A 9,207-nucleotide genomic window follows, 5' to 3' on the forward strand; every position below is an offset into this window, starting at 1 on the left:
AACCCCAAGTCTTAGAAGGATGGAGAAAGGAGTTAAATAGGCAGCTTTCAAGGCATGTATTTTTTTTTTTTTTTTTTTTTTTTTTTGTCTTTTTTCCGTGTCCGGCAACGGATCACAACCCTCAGTGTTGCCCCCGTACTGGACCGGGGACCGGCAACGGGATCGCAAGCCTCGGTGTTGCTCCCGCGCCTCGCTCAACCAGTGAGCGGGAGCCGGTCTGTATGTGGGATCCGAACCCTCGGGCGGGAGCGCCGCCGCGCTTCCCAAGCCCGGCCCTCAAGGCATGTAAAGGGATGGAAATCTCAACACTGACTCCCTTCTTCTGTAAAAATCTAAATTCCTAGTACAACTTCAGAATGGAGCTTAGGAGCTCAGGGTTGGGACCTCAGTAGGATTCACCTTATATGCATACAATATTACTTCCTGAGCCCTGCAAGTCTACATAACCACTAGCTCCATTCCCCACTCTCAGGGGCCAAGAAGATGTGTAAATTAACATGTGGTCATGTCATGTCCTGACCTTCTGAGTCAACATTCCACAGAGTGTGTTCTGCGTATTTCTTTCAGATGCTCTGCTCAAAAAAGCACTTTGACACAGCAGAGAAGGGCCAGACCAGGGATTTTGAGCACTTTGAGGAGAAGGAAAGGTACACACTGTGCAGACTGGGCAGCCAGAATCGGACTAGATTTCTGACTCTCCCTAAGATTCCTACCCCTGGCCTCATAATCTGCAAATCCTGGAGCTCTGGACAACATAATTTCAGTTAAACTTAAGCCAGACTGAAGTGCATTATCCCAAGCCATGCCCTGACATATACAAAGGGAGTTCCTGATAACAATAAGAACATGTCTTCTCTGGTACTCAAGGTGGCCTGACGCAAAGGCACTGAAGAGAGAGAGGCGGTGGGAGTGTGTGCCTTGAGCGGTGAGCTGTTTATTAAGCACACGAAAGGCTTCAGTAAGTGTAAACTAATGGCATGAGCCCCAGAATAGCAACACTTAGTCTCTCTTGAAGAAATAGGATTTTTTTTTTCCTTTCTGATAACTAGGAATTGTATATTCCTTCTTTATGCTGGTTGCTAGAAAGATTAGAGTAAGACTTGATACTTAACATAAATTTTCTATGACAATTCATGGATGGAATCTCCGTCTCCTCCTTCTCTGCAACCTGGCTTCATTTATATTTTATACACAGTATGTATGCTCTTCGTTTTTTTTTTTTTTTTTTTTTGATAGAATCAGAATATAAACAAACATGAAAGTGAATGAATAAATGAATGGCCAAAAGAATGACAATGAACATCTTATGGGTTTAAATGGAGACATACCCAGAAGCCTCACCTCCCTTCCAGAAGCAAGTAACAACAGCTCACCTAAAGGTGAGTGATTTCAGTGAGCAAAGTTAACTGGGCGACGAGTTCTTCTAGGGGAGTTCTTTTATGTAAAAAGAGTGCTGATATTCAAATACAGTTTCAGTTTGTTCAAACTCTTGTCAAAGAGGAGAGAACCCTTTTAGCCTAGGAAGCCAAATAACACCACCCACAGTGACAGGTGGAACATTGCTGAGATTTCACAGGTGGTTTGGAAGGACCCTGACCACTGTAGCCTCCCAAGGATTGGACAAGCCATTCGTGCTCAACTGGACTCTAAGGGGACCAGGTCACTTGCAACAGTTGTCTTGGCCCCCATTCCTGGGGGCAGGCCCAGAGGTTGGCAGCTCTTCTGCCCTCAGCTTGAGGCTGGAGGTAGCGATTGCAACAGCAAGTGCCAGTGGCCCTGGGGATCAGGCCACACTGTGGCAAACCAAACACACTGCCAGTTCAGAATGCAGTCTTTGTGGCTGCTCTTCTTACCCTGTCTACCCTTTGCTCATATGAAACAGAACTTTTAATTGTTTGCTCCTTATATAAAGTTACTAAAACACAAAATGGTTGTCAGGAGATCTGGAGTCTAGTCCCAGAACTCCTACAACTAGTTGAGTGAGTGACCTTGGGCAGTCACTTCAAGTTCCTGGGCCTCTAATTCATTATCTGTAAAATAAGGGACAAGACCCAATGATCACTAAGAACAGCTTGTCTAGCTGAAATGCTGTGTGATTCTGTATCATTAATCAAGGCTATTCTGTACTCTCTGCTCTGAGCACCTTCAAACATTTTCATTCTTGCACTAAAAAAAAAATAATAATCTGCGAGCCTGGAACATATACCACTTTTGTATCTGTTTTCTACCTTTTTATTATGGATTCCAGCAGATTCTTCAGTTTTAGTTTTGAGTTTTCTGTTGCTTTAATTCTAACTTAGTCTCAGCTAAAAATTCCTCCACTTTCTTCCTTGTAAACTCTGGGGCTTTGAAGCAGCAGCTCTGGCTTCCTGCCAAGAATCAGAACCCACAGCTTTGTCCCCCTCCTCTACCTCCTGTAAACAGGCCCTGATAGGAAAATGCCATTGGCTGTTTGTTTGGTCTTTGGCTGAGAGCACTTTTAACACATAATGCAGATAACTGTGTACAGAGCCAATGAGAACAAACTGCAGGCGGTGGAGCATGGAAGGTATGCTGTTAGGGCACAAAATTCCAACCACCGCTCTCAGAAGTACAAGTATCTCATTCTTCACCTTTTAAAATATGTGCCTCATGTTTACATAGTGTCTGTATGTTTGCAGAGCACATTCACTGGACACTTTTTCATGGGCTTGGAGGGGTTTTGCATTGGAATGAATCTAAAAGGTCATTCTAGTCCAACGTGCCACACAGAGCAGGCGTCACCTCAGGGACACTCCGCACATGTGCCCACCTGCTTCAAAACACCCCGACACAGGATGCTCACTGTATGACACAGCCCACCTCCTGACCTGTGTGAATGTAATCTCAGTGAGAACCAAAACTCTGGCTTACTGCTGTGTCCCCAACGGTGACTTGAGGCTGTCGGCACTCAAAAATTGTGTATTTGTTGAATAAATGAATAAAAGAAAATAGGCTAATAATGATAGTGGTCTTGTTTTCTGCCCCTTCCCTGCCTCCAATTTAGGAGAATGCAAAATAAAGCCGTGGCAAAACCTTAAGGAACAAGAGTCTTCTGTCTTCTCTCTCCTTTACTCTTTGGCTGGGCCAGTCAAAGGGAAAATTCTCAGCTTTCTGTCCTATGCATCATCTGAAAAAGTCTCTGTATGCACTGAAGAAGGGAAATCATAGTGTGCAGAGGACAGACATTAGCAACTAGCAGGGTGTAGTATGCTACGGGGCTCTTCATAAATTATAAATGATTTATGATGTCCTTCTGGGCATGGAGTAGCAGCTGTGGAGCCTGCATTCAGGAAAAGAGGCTGAGGCACATACCACTAGCTCTTTTCTGTGAATACTTGGCCAGGATTTCATATTACTCTGGAAGTATCTGTGAGAGTAAATCTTGTAGTCAACAAGTCACTTGTGTTTTCATTTGGCGAAGAAAAGAGCCCTAATTTTCAATTCTAACACTGTTTAATGACTGAACAAAATAGAAGAGCAAATAGCAGACTATTAAATAAGCGTGCCATGTTATCTTCTTGGTTCTGAGGACTGAATGGACTCACTGTAAAACTGTGACAGAAACACAGAAAACCACTTGTCTTGTGTTGAAAGTGTTCTGTAAGAGCCTGGCTTGACTTTACCCCTCTTTAATAGCAGCTACAGAAAACAGAATGTCAGAAAATGGTCTCTTTTTTAAAAAGCCCTTCACTAGGGCAAGAGCTAAGTCATTTAAAGAAATAACCACCACAATGCCACCCGACAGGACATTTGCAAAAACACTCCAAAACATCCCAAGAATGTAAGGCAGGGAAATAAAGCCAGCATCCCCACCTAAAAACACACAGGGGTCTGGTCATTTTCTTGTTTATCCGATCAGGCCGCTGCCCTACTCAAAAATCCTTCAGGGTACAGAACAAATTTTACGCATGAGAACAGCAGCCAAGCTTTATGACTGGTCCCAAGTAAACATTCTTCTGGTTTTCTCCCACCTCTTTTTACAAGCTCAGTGTTTAAGTCAAACTTTACTTCTGACCATTCCCTAAACATCTCCAGCATCTCTTTATCTCCATTCCTTCCTTTATTGTTTCTTCTTCCTAGAATTCGACTCTTCTATCATCCTTGGTGAAATCCTTTCTAGAATTTTAGGTCCTCTTCCAACAGCGCCCCCTGCATGGCAATCACACTATTCTCACTGGCTAGAATTAACTTTTTCTGTGCTCCTCAAACACTTTTAAGTAACTTCTCTGTGCCTCAACTTCCCCATCTGCAAAGTGAAATAATAGCTGCTATCTTTCTGGTTCTTTTGGAGATTAAATGAGTTAAACCAGGTAAAGTGCTTAGACCAAAATCTAGAATCTAGAAAGTATTCAGTAAATATTAGCCATTACTATTATTTCTGTTACAACACTTAACATTGTTCATTGCTAAATTCTTATGGATGTAGTTGTACATTCACACAGTTCTAGTCTAAGCCCTATGTGGTATATCTTGTTTATCATTTCATCACCCATAGATATCGGGCACCTTAAGTGTCTTTTGGGGGGAGAGGCAGGGAAGGCATGTTTAGCATCTTTTCTCTTCTTTTAGAAACAGCCTTCCTGGGCCGGCCCGGTGGCGCACTGCTACAGTGCGCCGCTTGGGAGTGCAGAGGCGCTCCCGCCGAGGGTTCGGATCCCACATACAGACCGGTTCCCGCTCACTGGCTGAGCGAGGTGCGGGTGCAACGCCGAGGGTTGCGATCCTGTTGCCGGACACGAAAAAAGACAAAAAAAAAAAAAGAAAAGAAACAGCCTTCCTGATTTTTTTTCCTTTGGGAAACCACCTTCCACCCCTCTTAGTCCATGTCCTCTGCGTGAGGCTAACCCCATCCCTGGGCTCTAGGCTCCAGCCTCCCAGCCTTATCCAATCAGAGCCCAGCATCTCTCTGGAATTGGTGATTAGTTCAGAGAGGGGCACGTGCCCAAGTTGCACCAATAAGACCTGAGCCCCAGAATTTTGCTGGAACAAGAGGGAAAGCAGGCTCTTCTGGAGCTGTTAAAACTTGCTGAGTATGATCCTAGAGTTGCTTGTGGTCACCTTGCCTCCACAAGAGGAGAACTTAAGTTTAAAAACCAAAACAAAACCCCCCCAAAAGAATAAATAAAATAAAGAAGCCAATACAGAGGAACATAGACTCAAAAGAGGGAGACAGACAGATTCCTAATCATAGCCTTTGAGCTCCTGGATCCACTCATGCCTAAATCTTGTCTGCTCCTGGGCTCTTCAGTTACATGAACCAATAAATTCCCTGTTTCCTTAAGCTTGCTATGATTCATCAGCAATAAAGAGCTGGTGTCATAATCAAAAAGATGTCATAAAAATGTTTTTAAATTGAATTTTCTTCCATCAGAGACCAAAGATTCTCCAGATTTTCAGGGAAGAAGTAAGAAAGAAGAACTATACAGATCTTCTTTTCCCCCCTGAAGAGTTTGAAACTTGGCCAGGCCTTAAGAAAGAGGAAGATGCAGAGATCTATGTCCCTTCCTCCTCTTGGGAAATTAGTGTCGCAACTTCCCCTGGAAACTTAATAGTAGTCATCTATTTATTTGGTGCTTAAAAGAGCATTTTATATTTATTTTCTCATCAATCTCCCTAGATTCCCTGCAAGACAGGTTAAGCTATTATTTTTATTTCCCTTACACAAATGAGGATATGGAGACTTAGGCCAACTATATTTTCCAGTCACACAGACAGAATCTGGTTGAACCCAGGTGTGCCTAACCCAAGGCCTAATTCTTTGTATTCTCCAACATCAGTTGATAATTACAAAGATTTCAACTTTCCCACAAGAGGTACAATGTTTTCTGATTTTCCTTCAAGACATTAGACAGTAAAATAACTTTTTAAAGTTAATATTAAATGGATCATTTTTAAATGGTAGTGCATTCTCATAGTTCAAATTATAAAAGGCTACAGTAAAAATTCTTACTGTTGCCCCGTCATTTTAATTTTCCCCCTTTTTTACATAAAAGGTAGGATGTTGTAACAAACCATTCAGCATCATGCTTTTTCATTAAACAACTGTATGTAATACTTCTAAAATTTCAAGTGGTGGGGGTGACAGAAAAGGTGGAGGTGTGAGGAGAGAAGTGGTGATTGTGCTGTGCAAACAGCAGAAGTCGAAACACACTGCTGTTTCCAGAAGAGGGAAGATGAGAGCAGCCTTAGTAGATCAGCCCAAGGGGACCTGTGGTTTTTACTCCCAAGGGACGAAGGTTCAGGATGTGAACAATGAGCAAGTCCTTGATCCCAGATGGGCCAGGAAGTGTAAGTAATCTCAGGAGGGTAATTAGAGGCCAGGATTTGCGTGCTACGTGAAACACTGCCTGTCCTTCCTCCTTCCACTGTGACTCTCGCAAACTTATGAGAAACGCAAATGCCTAACACAGGTCCTTTTAGATACATCCAGTGCAATGAAAAGCTTGTATGTTTCTATCTCCTGTTTCTTTACAATAAAAGATAGTAAACCCAAGACACAGTGAGAACATGGAGGGGACCAATGTTTTAAGTAAGAATAATGATAATCATCCCTAGAGTAACTACATTCTAACCTCATACCAAGAACAGGTTATAGAGCTGGTTTTAAAATGAATCTCAGCTCTGTATGGTGATGAGGCTGTCAAACTAGAAGATTGTCATCAATACCCACTAGAGCAGAAGATCCAGAACACCTGCTCTTCTGATACCCTTCTCCATGTCTGCTCTCGGACTGTCTTACACGTTTCAGGGACTCAACAACTTTGATCGAGATGAGACAATATCTCTTTCCACCATGGATCAAGCAGTCACTGGCAAACAAGATTAGATATGAAAAAGATCTTAGTGATACTAAACTATGCTAAAATAAGACACAGACATTTCCACTCATTTAAATTTCTAATTCTACTGCCCTGGATTAAAGGCATCTGAAATTCTTCATATCCTAGGCCAATTTTGGGAGGATGGAGGGAGAAAATGTATAATCTTTAAAAGCTTGTTCTTATTTAGTTAACCTATGAACTATATGTATTAAAACATTACCAACTCAGATGAATAGATGGGGGTAACTAGTCTTAGTAAGAAGATTTGAGTAGGAATTTCCCAAAATCCATGTTTATTATTTTCATATACATACCTAATCAGATTAGATTTCTTAGGATGATTACAGAGTTTATTTTCTTGAGCGTTTTACATGTTCCTCTTGCCTACGTAGCAGAATGCATAGTATTTGTAAGGAACAGTCTTCCTTTGGAAAAACGGTCCAGGCCTAGGCTAAACCAGGAGAGATAAACTACACCTGATTCCTGCCAGATCTTGAAGTGATAGAACAAAGGGGAACTTCAACTAAACTTTTATTTGCCAAGATAAACACAAAAAATAGGATTTGGGGAAATGTACTTTTTCATTGCGGCTGAAACTATAACATTTAAAGTTTGATAGCAAAGCTAACTTTCTACTTTGACATAATGCTGTCTTTCAATTGCCAACTTTCCTACTCTGTCTTTCAAATTTTCTGATTATTAGTGTGATCTCAACGTCTCATCACTCTTCTTGAGGATTAAAAGTTTGAAAAATAGAAAATGGATCAGGAAGTATATATTCCTCTCAATATATACTACGTATATTAGTATTTTCTACACAATAGAATAGAATAGGCTTGTATATAATATACAGACACACATTATAGATAATCCTTAAGAGGGCTAGAATATGTTCTATGTAGAAATATTCTATATATAGAAATCTATTATATATTACATATAATATGTCTTCTATATAATATTTACATAGAAGTATAGAATAAACATTTCTATACAATATTTATATAGAAGTTTATTATATATTACATTATATTATATTGACATCTACATAATAGAATACTTCTATACAGGATGTACTCTAGTCCTCTTAAGAATACACCTTTGTGTTCAAATCCAAACCCTGCACTTTATTAGCAGGTGACCATAGACAAGCTCCTAAAGTACTCTGAGCCTTTGTTTCCACACATGAAAACAGAGGTATAAAAACCTAACTTGAATAGATACTAGGATGATTAAAACATCTTGGAAAGTATTTGGCATAAAGTACAGACCAAATAAATATTAGTTTTTCTCCCCTGCTTTCCATTTTCTCCTGTTTACATTTGTGCAGCCCTTCGATAATAATCCACAGATATTATCACTTTGATATCTCATTGACCTAGAAGGCAGCATAGTACAGGGGTTAAGAATGAAGACTCAAGCCAGGCATCCCACGTTCAAATACGGGCCATGCTACTCACAAGCTCTGGAACTCAGGGCAAGTTATTTAACTTTTCTGTGTTCACTTGTTTATTCATTAGTAAAATTGGAATTATAATAGTAACTTACCTCATCAAGTAATTAGGAAGATTACAAGCATTTAAAGCAGCATCTGACACACAGTAAAAACTAAATGAGGGTTAGTTATCATTACTAATATCCACATACATACCTTTTTCCTACATTAAGTTTAATCCTAAATAAAACCTCAAATGAGTAAGAGAAAAAGAGCCTTTTATTTTTTATTAAACAAAACAAAACAAAATCCACTTTACTTCATAATGCTGAGTATGTAGAAAATTACACAAATTATCCAAAGGGAACGTTGTTCAAACCTCATGGGGTAGCAACTAACTTGAACTTTCTAGCATTGAATTAAATTGGAAAACTCAGAACTACAAAATGCCAGCAATATGTCAACATCTGATTTAAAATATGTGATTATTAAGGTCAAGGGTTTGGATCCCCTTACCGGTCAGCTGCTAAAAAAATAAATAAATAAAATATGTGCTTAAACTCTAGTTGATGTCACTAATGTTTTGCACTTGATTCATTAAGGTTTTCCTTAAAAACACATTATGGGGCTGGGGGGAGAGAAGAAGGGGGAGTTGTTTCATGGGTATAGAGTTTTAGTTTAGCAAGATGAAAGAGTTTGGAGATCTATCATATAACAACATGAATAATACTTAACACTAACGAATTGTACACTTAAAAATTAAGTGTTAAACTGCTAAATTTTATATTATGTGTTTCTTTCTACCACAATTTAAAAAAATTAAACTGTAACCTTTTTTGGACTAAGAGGTCTATATAAATGCTGAGGTTAAAAAAATAAATCAAGGGCCGGCCCGGTGGCGCACTCCTACAGTGTGCTGCTTGGGAAGCG

The 9,207-nt window shown here is 40.2% G+C and overlaps 1 protein-coding gene across 1 annotated transcript in view; it reads right to left on the reverse strand.

The window, feature by feature from the left end:
• The window catches only part of PHACTR2 (phosphatase and actin regulator 2), a 93,104-nt gene that overhangs the window by 61,898 nt on the left and 21,999 nt on the right, over positions 1-9,207 (reverse strand). The window lies entirely within an intron of this gene.

The sequence above is a fragment of the Galeopterus variegatus genome, unplaced genomic scaffold (genome assembly GCF_000696425.1).
Source record: "Galeopterus variegatus unplaced genomic scaffold, G_variegatus-3.0.2 Scaffold5807, whole genome shotgun sequence".
In the NCBI taxonomy this organism is placed as follows: Eukaryota; Metazoa; Chordata; class Mammalia; order Dermoptera; family Cynocephalidae; genus Galeopterus; species Galeopterus variegatus.